This window comes from Triturus cristatus, chromosome 1_2, assembly GCF_964204655.1.
Source record: "Triturus cristatus chromosome 1_2, aTriCri1.1, whole genome shotgun sequence".
Classification (NCBI taxonomy): Eukaryota; Metazoa; Chordata; class Amphibia; order Caudata; family Salamandridae; genus Triturus; species Triturus cristatus.
The window spans coordinates 532,570,659-532,594,877 of NC_140580.1; positions in this window are offsets into that span (position 1 = coordinate 532,570,659).

The following is a 24,219-nucleotide window of genomic DNA, read 5'->3' on the forward strand; positions in this document are numbered from 1 at the left end:
CAGCCGTTCCCCCCGTCAGCACAGGAACAGCACAAAAGCCCCACAGTTTAATGGGGTCCCAGCCCCAATATTTATACACCATTTCTCCTTTGTCTGCCCTTGGCACAGGGCTTGGGGGATTCAGCCTGAGCTGGTTCTGTTTTTTTTTGGAGCACTTTGTTGACAAGGCTCCTCTTCCCCTTTGTCAGGTGGGGGCTCGTCATCAAACACACCACAGGAGGGCTGAGCCAGCATTCACCCAGGCAGGCACGGACCTATTCAGGGTCAGGGGACTACTCCTCCCACTACTTCAAATGCAGATCCCCTATTCAGTCTAGCGCTGACTCACCCTACTCCCTGGAGCCACACACACATTACCAGCCCCTGTCACTCCAAAGCCAGACATGCAATCCACATTAGGCAGGCAGACACATAGCACACAGAAATTCCCACTTCTAAAAGTGGCATTTCTAAAATAGTGATAATAAATCTGCGCACCCATAGTGCAGCATTTATTATTACTATTCCAACCATACCAAACTTGACCACGCTGCTCCTCTCATTTCAGGAATTACCACTGAAACACTTATCAGGGAATCCCTAATGCATTCCTATGGTAGCGCAGCCTCACAGCAGTGAGAACCAAAATGGCAGTCTGTCACTACCAGGACATGTCACACACTTAAGGTACATGTCCTACCTTTTACCTATAATACATCCTGCCCATAGGGCTAGCTAGGGCCTACATTATGGGTGACTGACATGTAGTAAAAGGGGGTCACAGACGTGGCACACACTTTAGGTGCCATGTCACAGCGGCAGTAACACTGCGCGCACAGGCCCTGAAACGGCAGAGGCCTGAGACAGGTTTGAAAGGCTAATTTGGTGGGTGGCGAAATCAGCGCTGCAAGCCCACCAGTAGCATTTAATTTACTAGCCCGGGTATATGAGATACCACTTTACAAGGGACTGACAGGTAAATTAAATATGCCAAACAGGTGTAGACCACTCTTTACCATATTTATCACAGAGAGCACATACACTTTACACTGGACAGCAGTGCTAAAGTGCCCAGAGTCCTAGAACCACCAACACCTTGTTAGAAAAAAGGCTAGGAGGAAGGCAAAAAGTTCAGGGATGACCCTGCAAAAAGGGCCAAGTCCAACATCTACACACATAAATCCTCCATTGAGCGGGACGACTAAGTTTTGTACTGCTTCTAGAAGCCTGAAGATGTTGTAGTGCTGACTCCAGAATGCACTAAACACAACTGAACGTCTGCTTGTGCCTGTCTGTGTAGGAGTGTATTTAGTCTTGAAAACAAAGAGAGGGGTTCAAAGAGTCCAAAGGGACAGAGGTCCTGTTTAACTGAATAGTCAAAACCAAAATTCTTCCCTTTGGAATTCCTTATAAACACTTAAACTTTCACTCATCAGTCATACCACTGAACATATGATATTTCCCTATTCTCCCCCAAAATAAGATTAAAACAACTCCAATGAGAGTATATACATACACATGTGCATATTTAATAGATCATATCACATACATATTTATTATTTTAACATATAATAAAATTACATATCATGATAAACATTTGGACATTTGCATATCACAGTTCAACAATATAAAAACTTTTAAATAAAAATGTTAAAAACACCAAAGTAGTTAAATAGACACAAATTCATAAATGAGCAACCTCTCTGGACTGGGAACTAACGGACAGTGAAATTTGTCTTACAACTTGTTAATTTGAAAACTTATATAGACAGCACCCCGCAGGGGAAAAGCTTCCCTGTCTTTTTTGTAGTTGCTGACTCTCTTCAAATTTAACCAAATGTTCTGCGTTGACGCATTTCGGTGGGAATATATAATTAAAGCCACCTTCCTCAGGGCTAACAATTTTCTTCCCTCAGCCACATTGTTCACTGATATAATTATAGTTCACCTATCATAGAAAGATAAACATAAAGATAAAAAACAATCTTATTACTCTCCTTAATGTATCTAATAGGGCTTTTCTATCTTTTTAGTACATTCTAGTTCCATTTGTAACTTCAACATTTATTTATAAGATGAAACTATCTTTCTCTTCTTTACAGACTTTATTTATTAATCACAATAACCCTCATACATTTGAAATCAAACTAAATTTAAAATATCTAATAATGCTACACCGCATGTGTACATTTTGTTATAGATCAACAATCCATAAATAATTTTGTATATAATCCTATAAATACACTCATGTTTAATGCGCTTCGTAAAGGGGAGACCCATTAGTTCAACATCAACTAATTTAGACCATATTCTTGTTTTCTATCAAACACTACTGTCCTATCATACAGATTACCCATTCATTCATGGTCAAACATCTTCATAGTACGTAATTACACTCACCTGTGCAACAACACTTGGGAAGGTGTGGCTCCTTTAATAATTCGGATATGCACAATTCAGTAATTTAATATGGAACAGGACTCTATAAACATAGATAAATAAAAGGGAACACTTATTTAGTACACGGTTCTCTTATTGTAAATGGAATATATTAGTCTTTTTTTCCCATTAATTTGGACAGATACCTCAATTTATCCTTTATTTCCGTTTTTGTCCTTTGCAAAGGGTGGTGCAATTAATATACACACCTCGATAATTTGGTGTGGATCAGGAAACTATAAATATAGATAAGTAATATAAAACACTCATTCAATGGACAATAGACTCTTAATGTGAGTAAAATCCATTAATCTTTTTACAAATAATTCGGACAGATACCTTGATTTATATCTTATTTCTGTTTTTTCTGCAGGGGGTGGTGCAATTGATCTGCATTGAATTCAAGTTAACACCCCTCCTGTATAGAGGTAAGAAACAATTGGCTATTAATAATTCGAGATGTCCTAATCTATCCCATCTCTTTTTAGGAGATCTATTTCTCCTGTGTCTCAAACAATTCATTAAACATAATTATCTGTCCTTTCACCTTATGTGTAAATGATGGAAAGAGAGCAAAAAGTCACTCTTTCAGCCTGACGCCTGAGGTGCACAATTATTTGGCTGTAAGACACAATATAGTGAAGCATAAGAAGACATCACACGGGAATTGTAACTATTTATCTCGCCCCCCAATTCCCACTTGTGGGCTCTACATAGCATCTTAACCCCAGTTTTTTTAAATTTAAACCTTAGACCATATGACACTAAGCTTATCGTGGTTTTAAATCAAAAAGCCCTGTTGGTTCATAATTCTTCTACTGTTTTTTTTGCCACCTTATTGACAGCAGCACATACGCTGTATAAAAGCTATATATACCCAATGTCTCCAAAACATACAAAGGTTTACCCCTATTGGAGCACATATACCACTAAATCGTTCAAAGTTTTAAAACAGCCACATTCGGCAATGATAAACTACTTGCTTATTTGTTAACTTGTTGACAGCATCATATGTAGGGGTGGGCGGAATTTGCGAAATCCACTTTCGCAAATTATCGCGAAAATGTTAAAAATTATCGCAAACACGCGAAAATATCGCGAAGATGCGGAAGTTTTTTTCCCGCATGTTCGTGAGATTTTCTGCAGGGTTGCGGCTCGCTAACTTACCCATGTGGTTGCTCGCGGGCGCGGCCATCTTGTTTTCAGTTGGATCGCGGTGCATGATCGCGAGAAGAAAGACGTGATCGCGCGACGCATGACGTCACTGCGGACGCGAACTGTCGCGAGACAGCGCAAATGGCTAAAAACAATACAACATCTCATGGAGAACGCGACCGGATCAAGAAAACTTGTCGGCGAACGCAGGGATTCAGGTAAGGCGATCGCGCGCGCGCGAGAATGTAATATTTTACAGTGCGAGCAAGAAACAAATTATCGCCAAGCTGCGGAATGCGGAAATTTAGACATTTTTGCACTCTCCGCGGAATGCGAAAATGTCAAATTATCGCAATTTCCGCGAACGGAACAAAATTTTCGCCCAGGCCTAATCATATGCGCTCATAGTCAAATACCATTTGTTTCAAAAGTCGGGGGAATGTTCAGGCTGCTTTTAAGGTATCTATCCAATCTAATTCCCCGCACGTGTATGTTTCGGTGCGTCTTGATGACGTATAGAACCATGTATCTGGTCCCCAATCTTAGAGTGACACAAAGGTGTAATATTCCTTTTGCGTTATTCAAGCAGCCCCTTCATTATTACTATTTTAAGGCACTATAATACATATGGCTATATTTAAGTTATCCGCACTGTTTAAAAATATTCTTTAATTGTAATGATGAGCACGATGTTAACCCTTATAATCTATTGTATTTCCTAGTGACTGTATTAATCTTATGTGCGTTCTAAATTAAGCAGTTTTAAAAAAAAATGCTAATGGTAATAATCAGCCGCGCGATATCGACCCTTGTCATCTGTAATATTTTCTTTTGGGCATTTCTAAAGGAACCGCATCCTGCCTTACTATCGAGGGCTCCATTGCGAAGTGTCTTATTTACACCTCGTTAAAATCTAAAGGTGTCCTGTCTCTATATATCAAAATGAATCTCTATGGACATACTCATTTATTAATAGAGACATTTTGATCATTATTTCTAACAACTAATTAGATATCTAAATAATCGCGTCCTACCTTACTACCGTGTGCGCCATCTTGGAGTGTCCTATTTATATCTAGTTCAAATATAAAGGTATCCTGTCTTTATATATCAAAATTGCCCTCTCTGAGCATACTCATTTGTTTTCTATAACATTTTTGGTCACTGTTTCTAATAATTTTTTAGATGATGATTATATTAAGAAATCATTCTGTTATATCTAAAGTCTATTGATTGCCAGAGGATTAAAATTGGGCTATTGCGCCAGTATGCATACCTTATCATGATTAATTCTACAAGACCAATTTCATCCAGTCTTCTCTCGTGTTCAATCCTCGTTCTACTGTGTTTAAAATAGAGATGTACCATTGCTCACGGTTTTTCCTCTTTATTTCTGAACTTCCCCCTCTTCTGTTTGTGAGTATCTTTTCTATCACAAACCACTCAAATTCGGTATGTTTGTAGTTGAGTGCGTTATAGTGCTCCACTAAGGGTGCATTATGTTTGTTCATCTTCAAGGCTGACCTATGTTCTAACATCCTCAATCTGAGTTCCCTCCCTGTCTCACCCACATACGCTAGTCCACAGGGGCAGCGTATTAGGTAGACATCGTTGCAACTCCTGCAATTGTTAAGATCTTTAGAGATCAAACTGTAGCCATTATAGGTTATTGTGTTTGCTACCAAACAGTGGGCCCAGATCGAGCATGTGCCACACTTATGGTTGCCCAGGACTCTACTCTTTTGAAGGGTACTCTGGATCAACGGGCGGATTGGTCTATACGTGTTTACTAAACTCTTGCGGATATTGTCATTCTTTTTAAACGCAGAGTGGTTTAGGGATTTTGATCTCATTGCCTTCATTCAAGATACTCTAATTGGAGTTCACTACATTTTTCAACTTATTGCTTATGTTAGAGAACTGGTTGACACAATTTTATTGGTGGAACTATTCTGTTTTTGATTTCTCTCAACAGAGTTTTGCTCTAACATACTGTCTCGATTATAAAACCTCGGCGTTTAAATGCATGTTTTATCAATCTCTTGAGGTATCCCCGATCCAAAATTTTACTCTTTAAGTTCTCTGAATGTTTATAGAAGTCATCTAGAGATGAACAGTTCCTCCGTAGTCGGAGGAACTGTTCAAAAGAGATGTTATCTCTCTGTGCTTGAGGATGGTAACTTCTGTAATGCAAACATGTATTTTTATCAGTAGGTTTGGGAAAAAGTTCTACTGATAAAATCCCCTGTGTGTTCTTTATAATGATGTCAAGGAAGTTCACAGAGCTGTTGTTGTACTCAGCTGTGAACTTCAAATTTTGATCACCCCGATTCAGCCACTCCAGGTATTGTAACAAAGTGGCTTCATCTCCTTCCCAATGAAGAAGATGTCATCAATGAAGAGGCGCCACAAGCGAATATTCTCATAAAATGGCACTGCCTCATTGAAGATGTGTCTCTCCTCAATCATCCTTAAATAAGAACATATTGTTCTTAAGGACCAGAGTCATGTATTCTAAAATGAACTCTTTATTTGCTCCTCTTAAATTGTCTTCTGTTAAAATCTCATTGATCACTCTGATGGTGTCGTCCTGGGGGATATTTGTGTACAAAGCTTCTATGTTGAGGGTTACTAGCCATTACCTGATGTCATTAAATGTGGTACCCTCGATCATAGAAATAACGTGAGCTGAATCTCGTACATATGACCTCTGTTTTAACACTAATGGTTTTAAAAAAGTATCTGCGTATTTGCTAAACGGTTCTGAAAAAGAACCAATACAGCTCACTTTGGGTTGCATAGGTGGATTGTTTACATTTTTGTGAATCTTTGGCAACCCATAGATTGCTGGGATGATTCCATTGTCATTTTTTAAAAATTATGTTCAGCTTCACAAATCCAATTGTTGTCATCTGCTTTAGTAAGTATCTTATCTACCTGACTCCATTTTTGAGTTTGACACTGTAGTATAGTGGTCCCTGATTTCAAGGAGTAATAACATCCTCCTATCGTAGTTTTCAGTATCGAACACAACGACTCCCCCTCCTTTATCTGCTGGCTTGATTGTAAGACTCATGTCCTCTTTCAGTGTTTTCATTGCTATTCTCAGATTTTTAGACATATTGTTGGGGTGAGGATATACCTCTCTAATTATCTTTCTAACCTTTGTTTCAACTACATGATCAAAGATTTCAACATTTTTGCAAACCTGTGTGATTGCAGGTGTAAAAGTAGACTTTCCTTTTAATCCGGAGATATTTTCAGGTGCTACATAGTCCCCATATTCCAAAAATCTATTGAGACTAATCTTTCGAAAAAAAACCTTTAAGTCTTTTTCGTGTAAAAACTTATTAACATTAGAAATAGGTGCAAAAGTAAAGCCTCTCTCCAGAACCTCAATTTCCTCTTTAGTCAATTCCTTCTTAGAGATGTTAATTATACGAATGTTATTGCTGCTGAGTGTATCACCGCCAGTATCTCTGGTTCTTTGTCTTTAGATACTCTTGAGGTTGAATCCACTGGTATTGCCCCCTGCCCTAATTCTGATTTGGATTATAATTTATCCTTGTTCCTCACCTCTGGCGCTGGTCTAAAAAATCACAGTGGTTACCATGAGGTTACCATGAGGTACATGTCCACCTTGGTCCGTGCCAGATGGTCCCTCATCTTCACTGCTGGTCCCTGAGGTATCTGAGAAGGTAACTCCCTTCTTCCCTCCTCTCGAGTAGACAGGTCTCTGTTCTTATTATCTCCACCCTCCTCTGTTCTCTAGTTTGCTGGAAATAATTCTTGGTGGAATATGGCTAGACTAAATCTAAACTAAATGTATTTATGTCCTTCTTCAGTTTAATGTTTTTTTTATTTATAAGATATTCTTTATATCCATTAACCTCTTGATTTAGATCATCTAATCGTTTCTTTGCGTCCTCTAACGCTGTATTTTCCATAAGGGCTCTTTCAATCTCCTCAATCTCCTGTTTTTCAAGGATGATCATTTTCTGAGCTGTTTCTATGATCAATAAAATCCAATCGCGACTGCACCTATTCACAATATGTATCCAAACTTCTAAAAATGTTTTATTCTCCACAAAGAGCCCCGGTTCGTTCCTAACCTGTAACCGAATGGGTATTACCCCTGATTTAAAATATTCAATAAGAAATTCTGCATGTAATTCGGTGCGTACTAGCTTCTTTTTCAGGTTCAGGGCTTTCCCCCATTTGTCATTGTTTCCTGTTACTACCACAATTTTATTACCAGTCTTTAATGAGGTACCCATTATTTTATTAAATTGGTCCTTTGTGAACCCGAACGTTTTGAATGGGTCCATCTATATTTTGTTAGAGATTATGTCTCTCCGCTGTTAAACAACAGTCGCAGCTATCAAACTCTCCAACCAATTGGTTGTACTGGAAATCTTGAAAACATGGAGAGGGGCTCATATATATATATATAAATTCACTGAAAAAACCATAGGTTTCACACATGTTATAGTTAGCGGAAATTTTACTGATAAAAAACCAATGAAATTCCCCCGTTATAGTTAGTGCAGGCAACTATAACTCACGCGACCGCAATCCTCTGCTGATGCTAATACTGTATTTAGACACTTATTTGCCCATGTCTTCTTCCATAAATTTTTAGCTATACATATATTACAATTATTTTTTTTTCATAAAGACACATATGTCATCAGCAGAAGATTGCGGTCGCGTGAGTTATAGTTGCCTGCACTAACTATAACGGGGGAATTTCATTGGTTTTTTATCAGTAAAATTTCCTCTAACTATAACATGTGTGAAACCTATGGTTTTTTCAGTGAATTTGCAAGGTTTTTTAAATGCTAATTCCTAACTATAACGTGTGTGAAACCTATGGTTTTTTCAGTGAATTTGTACGGTTTTTTAAATGCTAAGTTACTTTACGCCATTCGTGGCGTGCGCGCCCACTTAACGCAGTTCGTTCCGTGCGCGCACGGTGCGCTTCGCGCACCGTGCGCCCACTTTACGCAGTTAGTGCCGTGCACGTACGGTGGGCACGCGGTGCGCTACGCGCACCGCGTGCCCACGTTACGCAAGATGGGCCATGTACGCACGATGCGCTTCGCGCACCGTGCGCACATGGAGGACATATGATGCACTTCGTTTTGAAAGGTAATATTTAAATTTTTCACACCTCTTATAAGCCATGCTCAAATGGTGCCCTTCGGGCGCCATTTGCACACGGGGTGGGGAGAGTGTGGATCATTTTTTTTTTTTAATATTTTTTTACCGTAAGCGTAATCGGCGAAATTAGCGAAAAAATAAAAATTCCGTTTTTGGCCTTGGGGGATCTTTGGGGACTCCCTCAACATGGCTAGGTGTTTTGGAGCTGTCCAAACAGCCCCTTTACATGTTTTTGTGCTTTGTATTTTAATCCACACTCTCAGTGCGAGAGAGAAAATGGCGGCCGCCGCTTCCTGGTTTCGGCCGATTCCAATGTTTACTAAGATCTAAGAGCCAATCAGAATCGCGCTCGCGCACGCTACCGTACGCGTACGGTAAGCGTACCGTAAGCGCACCGTAAGCTGGCTCAGATATATATATTGATTTAAAGGCTATTTTCTCAGAATCTACTGAACAGACTTACACCAAACCTACAAAAGGCACTTCCTTGACCTGAGGACTACCTCTCTGCCAAATTTCTAGTAATTCTGTTCAGCCGTTCGGGCTGTAGCTGTGTCTAAAGGTCCTATGGAAAAATGCATGGGAAAAACGCGTTTTGGGACCCCCCTTTTATCTCAGCCCCCGCTTGACGAATCCCCCCGAGACTTTCAGGGTAGGAGCGGAGCGTAGCGCCCCACCTATTTTGAAAAATTCGCGAGGATTCGTCGACCGGTGCCAAAGTTATTCAAAATTGAATGTTGCGGATTTCCTATGGAAACGTGGTCCTAACTATAACTACCTACTGGCGACCGCCAGTAGGTAATATATATATAACATAAAATTACATATCATGTAAAACATTTGGACATTTGCAAATCACAGTTCAACGATATAAAAACTTTCAGCCGGACGCCTGGAGGGCACAATTATTTGGCTGTAAAACACAATATAGTGAAGCATAAGAAGGCCTCACTAAAGAGTGAACTTTTGCTCTTTTTCCATCATTTACACATAAGGTAAGAGGATAGATAATTTATGTTTAAGTAATTGTTTGAGAGACAGGAGAATTAGATCTCCTAAAAAGATGGGATAGATTAGGACATCTCTAATATATGTTCAGTGGTATGACTGATGAGTGAAAGTTTAAGTGTTTATAAGGAATTCCAAAGGGAAAAATTGTGGTTTTAACTATGGAGTGTATTTAGTTACATTGTTGATACATGTATTTAAATGTACATTATTTAGCAAATATAGTGCATGTATATCACCTATGTTTAATACCCATTAGGTACATATCTACGTTTGCATATTTTCCCCCTGCATGGAAAATATATGGACAGATGGAGTTGGTGTTGGAAAGACAGTCGGGGGGGGGGGGTAAATATATGAACCGATGTAGATGGTAGAGCTTTCAATTGGGTTACATTGATCTCATTAATGCCTAGGCCAGCAGATACCTCTCATGTACATTTGGGATAGCAAAGCTTCCCCATATTTGTTACACAGATATCTCAGTAGCAATTATGATAACAGAGCTGCCCCTCAGGTGACACACCTCTGTAAGGCCTGTGACAACAGAGCTACCTCTGGGGTTACAATGTACTCTGAGACTGCCTAGACTGACGAGCTATTCTTCAGTTTCCATTGCCATCACTAACACCTCAAAGAGCAGAGCAATACTTAGTTTACACACATGTAGGTAGTGCGAGAGTCAGCAGAAATATCCTAAACCCTTCACAGCTCTCATTAATGTCTGCATCAGCACAGATTTTCCTCTGGCTACACTGCTCTCATCAAGGCCTTCGATAAAAGTTCCTTCTCTAATTGCACATCTCTCAGTAGTGCTTAAAACAGCACAGCTATTGACTGAGTCACGTCACTCTCATTATCTGAGGCAGGAGAGTTCTATCAGAGGCCCCAAAACTGTTGTCAACAGTTGGGACAGCAAAGCTACCCCACAGGCTACATGGATGTTATGAATCCAGCAACAGCTGTCCCTCGCAGGTAAGCATGCTTATGCCTATGCGGAGTTAAGCATCAGGGTACACAGCTCTCACTAGGCCGTGAAACAGAGAGCTTATACCACTGGCTACTTTCATGCTACACACCTATGAGGAAGGGTTGAGATAGCAGAGCTGTCCCTCAAGTGAAACAGTCCTCAGTATTTCATGTGCACATTTGTAAAGCACTCAGAACAACCTAAAGCAGAGCGTTCCTTCAGGTTACATACCTCCTGCTCAATGGTTAGATTCTAGAAACATCCATAAGGGGACCCAGTTGCCAGTAACACAACAGAGCTGCTTGTTAACCTGTGCAAGGGCCACTGAAAATAATTGATTTTGTGGCCATAACATTTTCCACATAATTATGGAATCGGTCCTTTCCCATATGGCCCATCGTCTGCTGCATAAGCTGCAGATCTTAACAAAACATGTTTCCAGCTCAAAAGAATGAAAAGTAGGTAAAACGCGGGGATACCATATGCAACACAGTGTATGGCCCTTCACAAAGGTGACTGGTCACATTTCAATTTCTTTTTGTTGTATTGGAGTGTTAAACTGGTACAAATGAGGTGAAACCTGTGCCTAGACTGTGGTGGTAATGTGCACAAAGGACAAAATAATGAAGTCAAGCTATCAAAAAAATTGCTGCATATTTTGCCTTTTCTTGCTACATAATTTAGTCAACCCTACTGCATAATTTGGTCTTCCTCTTCTCATAATTTCAGTGACCCTGGCTATGCCTATCCCGGTAAGAACTTAGACTGTAGCTGTCCCAATAGCTTAGACCTCAGAGGAATGAGATACGTCCAGGCCGCACAAATTACACATGATCTGGCCTCAGATTTCAGACCGTACTATGTTAGATTAATCAGTATTGAATGAAAAGCAAACCTATCCACAGGTCTAAGGCCTTAGCTAGCAGAGGTATCTCTAATGTTTGATGGCTCTCACTTACATCATCCTCACCTCAAGACCATTCCATTCAAGTCAATCAGACCCACTCTATTTGTCAACACTTAATTCTGTTTCTAACCTCTCACCACTTCTTGAGGAAAGGCGGTTCTGAGCATTTGGCACAGTGTGAAAAAGAACACTCTGATGCTGCTGCCCAGGTAATCCCCCCGCCTCAGGAGTATCAGCAACTCTGAAGCACTTAAATGCCCCCTCAGGAGTTCCACCCTTTTGTGAAGTATGCTAATCCCCACTGTTGCACATCCCAGTACATTGATGTTCGAGTCTGGAAAGAGTAAGTGCAGGAACTCACAGGATGACTGCAATTGTAAAGAAGGGCTGAGTACCGTCTTAAAAAAGCCCTCCCCGTCTGTGAAGTGGCTGCGTTGCCCCTTGCAGCAGAGCAGCCTTAGTGTGGAGTCTTGGCAGTATCTGAGGTTCACCACAGCAGCCCTGCTGCAAGCACTGCAAGGGTCTGGGCTGAAGCATAGAGGTGTTGTTAAACTGTGTGTGTGCTGCCCTATCACAAGGTCAACATCACTCCAACCCTCTGCTCCTGATGGCTGACCTTGCGCTGCGTATAAACCCCTCTTTCACAGCACTGTGCAGGAAGCTCAAAAAGGGATGTGTTGGAAACTTCTTCGAGATGAAAGCCAATAAAATGCCAATAAAATACATCGTAAGAGTGTATTTGCCCCAGTTCAGGAAATGTTTATTTAGAAAACATAAAACAAGCAGCGATTGGCAGGAGGTGGTGGGGGGCGGCCAGCACACAGTGGCCTCTGGTGACATTTGAAAGTAGTGGGGTGTAAAAGTGCTTGATAAGTGCACTGTGGCAAGTGAGCCTGACCGTCATAAGGGGGGTTCGAGAGGGCTATTCACCCAGGAAAAATCTGAAATAAGAGTAGTCAAATGGTGTACTGTCAAGCAAATTTGAGAAAGCAAGAATTTTAATAAAGTAATTGTGAAAGTGTAGTTATGACATCAACAAATATTTTTTATTTGATGATGATGTAGGTAGCTGATTATTCAGTAGAACCAGAGAATTTTGACAACTGTGTGCCTCCTTCATACACATTTACGCAGAATGTCTAGTGCAACTGAAATAAGTGACCATTGCTCTGTTTGTTCAGCAGAGAGGCAAATGATTGGATGACCACGTTTTCTGAAAACCTTTTTGACCCACCAACAGGCACTGTGAGCAATTTGCACTGCCTTTAGACTTTGCTCCAGAGCTCTTAGTGGTGGCCCATTAAAAATGCCTGAAGCGACTCCGTTCAAAGTATGCACTGTACAAGAGATATATGCAATACAAACAATACAGAAATACAACATCCTGCAAATAGTGAGCACTCCTAAGGAATGCAAGATTAAGTAAAATGTGAAATATAAACAGGAACTACATCGCTGGCATGGAATACCTTAACGTTTTATACATACATTGTTCATAAATCGATCAGTGTTATTTGCCAGTTGTGGATGGGTGGATTGGTGGATGCATGCATTCAGGTACGTACATATTCATGGCTTGATGACTGGGATGTGGATGGATAAATGGATGGGTGAGTGGATGAATGTGTTTTAGGAGGATGGATGATGAATGGGCATATGCGCTGATGGGTGAATGAAGGGATGTGTGGTTTATGGATGGATGGATGAGGTTGTGGGGTGAATAGATGGATTCAGGAAGGAGGGGTGGATGGATGAATTGATTAGTAGAACAGATGGTGTTATTGAAGGATGGTAACTTGGTGAATGGAAAGATGACATATGGATTGATGAGTGAATGGATGGACAGGAAGATAGAAGAGGTAGATATGTGGTTTGATCCCTAATGGATGGGTAGATAGATTGGGATTCTTGATGGACGGTTGAGTAGATGGATATGTGTATGGTAGGATGGGTGCATAAAGCACTTCTTTAGCACAATACACAGTGCCAACAGCAGTGGACAGAGATTGTGAAAACTTGTAACAGGTATCTAGCTATAATAGTCATTAAACTGATTGGTTGTTAAACCAATTATATTCGCATATTGCACTTTGCGATTTTAAGAGCTACTGGCTATTGAGAATCAGTCCGACCCTGCAAAAGTTGCAGCAGGCCCACTCATGAAATTCACACACATGCTCTCAGACATCTAAAATGCTGCTGTGTCTCGCCTCCTCTCCTTCAAAACAGTTTGGCGAGCAGCTTTTAAAATAACTGGCTATCGAACCTGGACACAATTCCTGCTGCAGCAAAGCACTTTAATGTTTACGAGCCAAACTGGATGAAAGACACCTATTTTCAGAGCAGGTCAAAGGTTAATTTCAAAGTCAGTGTGTTAGTCCACCACTGACTGCAGAAAGCTCTCTGTAAACTATTTTAGATCCAAATCTAGTAATATATGCCTGAGAGTTAATGCACCATCAGCAGCAGAAATCAATATAAACGTATGACCACACACAGTCAATTCCAGTAGGTTAAAGCATGGTGAATAATTCAGCCACATGTCCTTTCAAAGTTGATAATAGAAATACCTACGAGTTTGGTAATAATATGTAATATATGTTACTTATATTGTCGAAAAATATATGTTGGTGAGCAGGGAGACACATGAGCAAAAGAGACTGACATTGGAGAAAGAGATCACCTAATTAATGCAATAGAAAGCAGCATTTAGGAGGGTGTAGAAAACGTCTTTGTTTTGTTAGTGTTTTTTGCTTCTCTTTCCATATTTTGGTTTACTGGTACTCCTCCCACTTTAAAAGACATTAAGTCATCACATTACATTTGATGGGCCAAGACTAGGACATTTTGACAACAATTTAAATGGTGTTCGGTGTGGTAAACATAAAGGTATTTTCGATGTGGTAAAGAACAATGCGGTCCATCACCTATTTGCGGATTCATGTTCTTGTGTTCTACTGGTGGTGGTTACTCACTTTGTGATTGTTTTAAGTAGCCACCTGTAGCAATATAGCACATTAACTTACAAACACTAACTCCAGTATATAACTGCATGATCGACAGCACTGGGATTGTGTCATGACTCATGAGTAAATTATTTACCAACTGTATATCACAGCGATTTGTTAGTATAGAAAGTGTTAGTATAGACTTTGAGGATCCAGAGAACATGTCATTAAAAAGCCTCACCTGTAGTAGTACAGGAATATAGGTGATTAGACAACAGTGGGTGCTCAATGCTTCAAGTTAATAAATTACAGTGGACGCTCGCCTAGAGAGAACAGCTGTGACCTTTCATACATGCTGATGATAGCTAGAAATAAATAAAACAAACATCAAACAAACCAGTATTGACAGTTCCTTCAGAGAATGATCGTGCAAGGAAGTGGTACCAGGGAAATAATGCAAGTAAACCAATCAGCTTTGAGGTTAATTTACTTGGGAAAGATACGACACAGTGATAATCAAAATACATTGCAACAAGAGCAAGATCACACACTCTATTTATGCTGAGGTTGTGAAATAGACACAAAGTCAGAATGCACAAATCAAATAACACGCAGTCAAACTAGGTGTTCTGCTTGAGCTGAGAATTAGGACCTGTAGATTGCATAAACCATATAAGACTTTAATTGAAAGCCTAGTGAATGCAAGAGGGCCCACACCCTTCTTCACCTTTAAAATAAAAGCAAATGCAAGGTGGCTCCAGAGTACAAGGTAGGAATTTTTTTAAATGATAAACAATACTGTAGACGGCTTTAATTCAATTAAAGAAGAACTAAGAGCTATGAGAATGATGGTAACACAACACTGATATGTTTTGGATTTACTCACAGCTATCGGGAGTGGAGTTTGTGCAAAAATAGGAGCTGCATGCTCTACATTGATATCAGGAAATGATGCCCAAAATGGCTCTCTAACAAAGGCCATACTGACTTTACTTAACATACAACAGACTATGCAAGAAGAAGGAGGTGCCCCAGATGAATGGTTCTCAAACAGGTTTAGTTGGCTTCCAAATTGAGGATCCGGACTATTTAAATCCTTCCTTCCAATAATCGTGGTGCTGCTTGTTATGTGTTGTATCTTCCAATTAATATAACATTGCTGTAAAAACGCAGTTACAAAATTGGGAAAGTGAATGCATGCTAACAGAAATTTTGCAAGCTTTACATCCAAGATGAATGAAGACAGGATAAACTCTGAGATGGTTGAAGAATCAACTAAAGGGGGGAATGTTAGTATATAAAGTGTTAGTATAGACATTGAGGACTCAGAGAAATGTCACTAAAAAGCCTAACCTATAGCAATACATGAATTAACGTGATTAGATAGCAGTATATGCCCAATGCTTCAACTTAATATAATAATTACTGTGGAAGTGCTCAGAGAGAGAACAGCGGCAACTTTTGATACCTACTGATAGTAGCTAGAAATCAATAAAACAAACAAATCAAGGAGCTCATGGTACATTAAACAAACCAGTATTGACAGTTCCTCCAGAGAATGATTGTGCGAGGAGGTGGTACTAGGGGAGTGATGCAAGTAATCGAATCAGCTTTGAAGTCAACTTAGTAGGGAAAATAAGACACAAGGATAATTAAAATACATTGCAACAAGAACAAGATCGCATGCTCTGTTTATGCTGAGGTTGTAAAAATGGAAATGTAATCAGATAGACATATAGTCAGATTGCACTTATCAAAAACACGCAGTCAGATTATGCGTTGTGTTTGAGCTGAGCTTTAGGACATGTAGAGTACACAAACCAAATCACACATAGGCAGATAGCACTTAGAACACGTAGTAAGGAGGGTGGGAGTGATTCCACCAATGAATGAAGGAGGATGAGAGGCTTGGCTTTAGTTGTGTAATGTTGCTCAAATATGGCCATTGTCGGTCACATGATTTGTATGTATGATTCAGCAAAAATACACTATATATAGGGCTACCTGCTGTAGCCAATTTGAGAGTTGGGTTGCAATCCTTCCTAGGTTCATCACTCTCCCACCGCTGCAAAATAAAACCTTTATACTTTATCACTCGCTCTTGCTTGTTTTTCTACTTCAAAGAAGTTCTAACCAACAGATTATTTGGATGTCACTGGCAACAAAAAGGTAGGAACAAGTTCACTTCAGAATCACTATGGCTGCTTTTTGGGTGTGACTATATTTTATATGTCTGTGTAAAACTAGTGCTAGTTTAAACTTTTCTGCTTTATAAAATCCCAAACTTATACACCCCTTTCAACCATAGGTGTGCAGGTTAAAAGCATTCTACACATGTAACGGTATTTTAATACAACTGAAAGATACTCAATTTATAATCCTCTGAAGGATGAAGGGCTGAGTAGGCAATAAACATCTGTCTTGTTGAGGCTGTGTTCCAAAACCAGCAGCATGTCTTGGAGTCATACTTAGAAAGCAGAGAACTTCCCCACCGTGTTCCGACTAAATTCATTGTAAGCCTTGCTTCACTAGCATTAAAAAGACATTACTTCAAGTTTGAAACTGACTACTACATCCAAGTGAAAGGAACTGCCATGGGATGTCCAATCGCACCAAAGATGGCAGTCCTTTATATGGCACGGTATGAGGAGCACCATATTTACAATAACAACCCTTTCAGCCAATTTGTGGCACAATGGTATCGATACATAGACGATATCTGGTGCATCTGGACCCGCACAGAAGATGCACTACTGAGATTCCATGTGTGGCTGAATGAACGTAATCCTGATATACAATTCAGCCTAGCCCATTGTTAGAACCGGCGGTCTCTAGTTGGCAGAGGTATACACTTCTGACAAATAGGGACCAACCAACTCTAGTCAGGGAAAGGGGATTACACACTCAGATAACCCCTGCTACCCCCTTGGTAGCTTGGCAGAGCAGACAGGCTTATCTCAGAGGCAGTGTGTTAAGCATTTATGACCACATACAGTAATAAAGTGAATACACTACAGATGGACACGACACAGAAGTTATTATAAAAAAAGTATTTTTTATATAAGGCTTAGCACAAGACCAAATAACGACAAAAATATACCACAGTCTTAATAAATACTCTTTGGAAGGAAAAATAATAGTTCAGGTAAGGTTTCTTCTTGGCAAATAGTTCTTTAGCAAAGTATTCTTCTGAGCACAGTTCTCTGGCAACAATGTAACCCCCACAGGAGTCACACGACGTCGAGTCTACAAGATTCCCAAGGTTCGGCGTCGACCGCGAGGAGCGCTACGTCGAGCCTGGAGTTGCAACAGACCCCACAAGTACAGTACCTTGAGAAACGAAGAAAACGATGATCCACGGCATCGAGATGTCGGCGTCGAGGTCGGCGTCGATCGTGCCTCGGAGTCGGGTCAATCCGCAGCGGCGTCGAGGGATGTCGGGCCGGAGCAGCGCTCACGGCGTCGAGAAGGGCGTCGAGTCGATGCGATCAGCAGCGGCGTCGGGACGGGGTCGCTTGGAGGTGGAGCCGATACTCACTCCTCACTGGCGTCGATGCCGGCGTCGAGACGGGATCACTTGGAGCCGGGGCCGATACCCACTGCTCACTGGCGTTGCTGCTGGCGTCGATCGGGCCCGGCGGCCGGCGTCGAAGGCTCGGGACACTGGAGCCGTTACTCACGATGTCGAGCTGGATTCGGCGGCGTCGGCGGCGTCGAGACTGCAGATTTTCCCTTGTGTACTGGAAACAACACTTTCCAGCAATTAAGCAAATGGTGAAGTCCTTTGGCCCTGTGACTTCAGCAGGAGACTGGCACTCTTCCAGCCCTTGGAGATTTCCTAGCAAGTGTTCAGAGAGTACACACCAAGTTCCTCTCTCCTTGTTCCTTGGCAAAAATAAAGAAGCAGCTTTCAGGTTCCTCCACAGCAAAACAGCACTCTGGCAGAAAGGGGAGGCAAGTCCTTAGATCAGCAGGCTTCTTGTCCTTGGTACAGGTTTCCTTGTCAGAAGTGATCTCAGTTCTTGGTTCAGGGGTCCTTCTCTTATACCCCTTTTTCCCTTTGTTCCCTTTGTCCAAGCAGGGAGATTCCCACCAGCTCAGGTTTGTTGTGGGTGTTGCCAGGCAGAGGCACCTGGCCTATTCACTGAGCAGGGCAGAGTCCTCAGCCGCCCAGCAGGAGGCGGAGCCAGTATTGTCACTGGCAGGAGCAGGGCTATCAGTCGCCCAGCAGGAGGCGGAGCCAGTATTGTGTCAGGCAGGGCAGGCTACTCTTCCCTCACTCTATGTGTAAACGCCCCATTCACCCCACACTGACTCATTCAGACCTCTGGAGCCACCCAGCCCCTGACACACACACCAAACCAGCAGAGACCGGTAGATAGTTGGACAAGAAAATAGCCACTTTCTAAAAGTGCTATTTTCAAACATAGAATTTAAAAACCATCCATCCTACAGGGTGTGTTATTAAATTCTGAGTTCAGGGATACTAAACTCGACTTGCTACCATGCTCCCTGAGTCAGATAGATTATAATGGAGTTAATAATCAGTCTGCCCAGTCTGGCCTATTGGAGGCAGGTAGCCCTTCAATAGTGAAAAATGAAAATGGCTGTAATTCACTATTAGGTCATGCCACACACATCAGGGCATGACCTACCTTTTACCAACAATGCACCCTGCCCTAGGGCCTACCATAGAGGTGTCTGAAATGTGGCAAAGTGAAGGTTTAGAGACTGGCAAGTAGGTTTCCTTGCCAAGTCGACATGGCAGTCAGGGACTGCACGCAGGCGCTGCGGTGGCAGGCCTGAGACACATTTTACACGCTGCTTCTGTGGGTGGCACAACCAGTGCTGCAAGCCCACCAGCAGCAGTTAACTTACACGCCCTTGGCACACGCAGTGCACTAGACTAGGTTCTGAACAGTAAGTCAACCAAGCCAATCATGGTAACACCAATCAATGTAACAATTTAACATAGGGAGCACTTGCACTGTGGCACTGATCAGCAGTGGCACAGTGCCCAAAGCAATAATCCAGCAAAAACATCGTAAACAGAGGAGGCAAACAGAAAAAAATGGAGGCGAGACTCATGCCAATGATGCCAGGTCTAACACGTGTCCCCTCCAGCTGAAATGTGGGGAGAACTACCCTTCACCCAGGGAGTCCTCATCACTAAGGCGGAAAAATCTGGACAGACCATCAGCATTGGCGTGATCTGTACCAGGGCGGTGTTCCACCGTAAAGTCCATCCCCTGTAGGGAAATGGACCACCTCAACAGTTTTGGGTTCTCACCCCTCATCTGCATTAACCATCTGAGGGGCCTGTGGTCTGTCTGAACCCGGAAGTGAGTCCCAAACAGGTAGGGTCTTAGCTTCTTCAGCGCCCAGACCACAGCAAATGCCTCACGCTCTATCGCACTCCACCTTTGTTCCCTGGGAAGTAACCTCCGGCTGATGAAGGCTACAGGTAAGTCTCGGCCCTCCTCATTCATCTGTGCTAGAACAGCCCCCACACCATGCTCTGAAGCGTCTGTCTGGACAATGAATTCTTTTGAAAAGTCGGGTGCCTGGAGGACCGGTGCTGTACACATTGCAGTTTTCAGGGTGTCAAAGGCGTTCTGACAGGCGTCAGTCCAGATCACAAGTCTCGGCTGCTTCCTGGAAGTCAGCGAGGTCAAGGGGTGCACAATGTTGCCATACCCCTTGACAAACCTCCTGTAGTAACCCGTGAGATCCAAGAAGGCTCTCACCTGAGTCTGGGTTTTGGGCGGTTCCCAAGCCAGGATGGTATCTATCTTGGGTTGCAGGGGGGCCACCTTGCCACTCCCTACTTGGTGCCCCAAGTACACCACTGAACCCTGCCCAATCTGGCACTTACTAGCCTTGAATGTGAGGCCTGCTCTGCGCAAAGCCAACAACACTTCCTGGAGGTGGCGCAAGTGTTCCTCCCAGCTGGCGCTGAACACTGCTATATCGTCCAGGTAGGCGGCGCTGAAATCTTCCAGCCCGGCCAATACCTGGTTAACCAACCTCTGGAATGTGGCAGGGGCATTCTTCATCCCAAAGGGCATCACACGGAACTGGTAGTGCCCATCTGGTGTGGAGAATGCAGACCTCTCTTTTGCCCCATCAGTCAAGGCGATCTGCCAGTACCCAGACGTTAGATCAAACGTACTAAGGTACCGGGCAGCCCCCAACCGATCGATGAGCTCATCAGCTCTGGGGATGGGGTGCGCGTCAGTCTTGGTGACCGAATTGAGTCCTCGGTAATCCACACAGAACCGAAGTTCTGGTGAAGCACCAGGCGCTGCAGCCTTTGGGACCAAGACCACTGGGCTGGCCCAAGGACTGCTAGAGGACTCAACCACCCCTAAGGCAAACATCTTGGAGACCTCCTCCTTGATATATGCTCTGACCTTTTCAGTCACTGTAGGAGAGTAGGGTCTGCTATCCTATGGTCACCCCAAATTTTTGCTTTTTGCTTCACTGGTTTTTGACATATTGAGGCTGTGGGCCTGCCAATCAGACCCCCAGCCTGCTGTTCTCTCTACTAAATTAAAACTATGCACCCTAGGTGCATAACCAATTAGAAGTGGATCACCCTGTCAGCCCCTGTACCAGTGTACACTAGGTACCCAGGGCATTGGTGTACCCAAGGCCTGCCAAGGGCTGAAGCATGTATTATGCCACCCCAGGCTTGGCCTAACAATTTGACACAACTGGCTGATCACTCAGCTGGGGTAAGTTGGTGTAATCACCTCTTACTAAGGTGTAGTATACCTATACCTAACCTTAAATGGGACACCTGGTAACCTATAAGTCACTCCTATGGCAGGCCTTAACAATCCTGAAGGCAGAGTGCGTGGTTCCATGTGAGATGGTGCTCTGGCATGAGCTGAGCCTGTCTGCAGTGGTCGGAACAACTTCCCTCTACTGTTTCCAGATATCGTCATACCATATACTCTTAAGTGCATTATGAACCTCGCGGTTAAATGCTATCTTTGGTTTGGCTTTATCAAAACATGTCGAGTAAGGTGTCATACGAATTGGAATACTAACCCCTCGCCAATTCTGGCGACGGGGTTAGCATTCCACCCTTCTAGAGGGACACGACATGTACAGTACCTGAAACCCGGGTAAAATCAGACATAGCCTCAGCTCCACAAAATGGATGCTGCCACCACAGACACAAGTCTGCCCTCCTGCTGCTGGGAGTCCTTCCAGCTTGGGAGGTGTGGACAAAGGGTTTCCTGCCAGGGGAGGTGCATGCACCACCCCAGACAGGATTTTGTGTATTGGTCAGGTAGGGCTTGAAAGCAACCAGACATGCCTGTGGCTCACAAGGAGCCTCGGTGCATATGCCAGTTCAAACCGGTCCTGGGGCACACCAGTCCCGGGCCTGGGGCGAGCTGGACAAAGGATTGGGGGTGTAACCACCCCCCTTCCTGGTCCCACCCATAGGGAGGGACCTAGCAGGTAGTCCGGCCCCTAGAATCCGCTTAAAGGTAGGAGCTGTGTCCTAAGACTTCAGACATCCTGGAATCAACTTGAAACTAAGAAGAAGACGGGAACTTCGACATTCTGCTGCACAGAAGACTGAAGGAAATCTCCCCTGTGGTCAGGGAGTGACCACCTTGCTAACGCAAGCACCATCCAGCGAATCAACGTCTGCTTTGCCGCCGCCTCCCGCCGGAGCCCGAGCCCAGAGACTGACAAGACCTGGACCTTCAGACCTCTCACCGCCCGATCCACAGTCCCTGAAAAGAGGAGACCCGTGGAGGCACCGAGACACGTGGAGCCAGCCATCTTGGAACGACTACGAGAAGCTGACAAGTGCAACAACCGAGGCTCCCTCCAAGTTGTGCTTTGGGATCTGAGAAGCCCAACACCCGAGCAGCATCTGCACCAAAGGTGAGCCCCCCAGCATCTCCACGATCTGCGTGGGGCCCTTCTGCATTTTGCCACTCGACACGCCTAACCGGTTTCTGGCCCGCTGGCTAGTAGCCATCTTGGCGACGAACTTCAAGAAATACACCGCTGGTCTGGTTGCTCCAGACTGGCCCTTGCTCCCCTCCAAAGGAGCAGTCCTTCTGACCTTGCTGGTCAGAACCATCAGCTTATTTCATCTCCTACAACAATTGCTTTTGCCAAGGCTTGTTTGCTTCGATCAAGTCGCCGACAGCGAGAGCCTGCGTGGGACAGCTCGTGAACCGACTCCTGGACGTCGTCGACCTCCAGGGACCACGTGGCTGCAGAGACAAGCTACACCTTTCTTCCTGTTTGCACCCGACATTGCCTGGTACCCACCTGGTGCCACGCCGGTCACTGGCTAGTGACTGTGAACACTGTCCCCTCTGCTTACAGGTCTTCAACATCTCCGATCCACTCTTGGATCCACTGCATCTCTCCCGGACCGACCGCCTGCAGCATCTTTGTCTTCAGGCTCCACGGAACAGATAGAAGAAACCCGACGCACTTCGAGGCCTATGCACCCGCTTCCTGTGGGTGAGGTAAAGCTGGCACACCTGTGCCCAAGTGTAGTATTACATCTCTAGTGCCTGTGTTCCAAATCTTGAGTTCCTAGTCCATCCGGAAGATCCTTTTTGCAGTAACTTTGTACTTTTTACGCACCCATTGAAACCTATGGGAGCACGCGTGTGACTATTTGCTCTGCACACGCCACCCGTGGACCTCCTGGTCACTAACTGACGTTAGCTCCTTGTAGGCCCAGCGATTCTAGAGGCCCTAGGCCTTTTCCCTTTTCTGTTCGTGGTACTTATACCACTATTTTAGTATATGGTTCGAGTGGCCACCAGGGCCTATCCATATAAAGTGCAACTTCTGTGTATTCTACTGTAATCTTGTTTGACGATTTGTGCTCCTGTGCTCATAAAGAGACTAGGGGTTACTTTGAGAAATAAATACATATATATTTTGAATATATATCTGTGTGGTGTCCTTTCATTGGTATAAAAGGGGGTTGCATTTGGTAAAACAGCTGGCTTAACACGCTTCACGAGTTTAGCCTCAAAGACTGCTTAGCCTACGCTACCACTAGGGCAGCTAGTCCGAAAAGGTTGACTTACAACCACACCATAAGGGTTGCTTGGCATGGTACAAGGTGATCACTTTAACTAGTGAGCATCATATACCAGGCCAACTTCTCACATTGGTGAGCAGCGGTTGGATTTGAGCTTGCTGTGTTTTACCATTGTAATCTCTTGGTTACCAATTGAAAGATCACATAGGTACCTGTAGGTACATATAAAACAAGATTAGATATACATAAGTTCTACTGAACTTAGTTGTTGTAGAGCAAAGGGAGTAGCACACCCTGACTACAACTACTAGATAGGTTTAGTAGGTAAACCCAAGTGTAGGTAGATTGCAACACATCCACCCACACTTAAGAGCAATGGCCGGGGCAGAGGGGTCCACTGTACCCATCTCTGTTGAGAGTGACCCCCAGAGGGCACCATCCAGCTTTGCTACCCTTAACCAGAATGAGCTCAGGCATTTGGCAACTCTTAGAGGCCTTAAACAGCCCAAGAACCCTACCTCTGCTGAGCTCAGAGAACTCTTACAAAATGATGAGAATCAGAGAGAACTCAGGAAAGCTTCCCAGTTAGCCCCCTTAGGGTCAGGAACAGGAG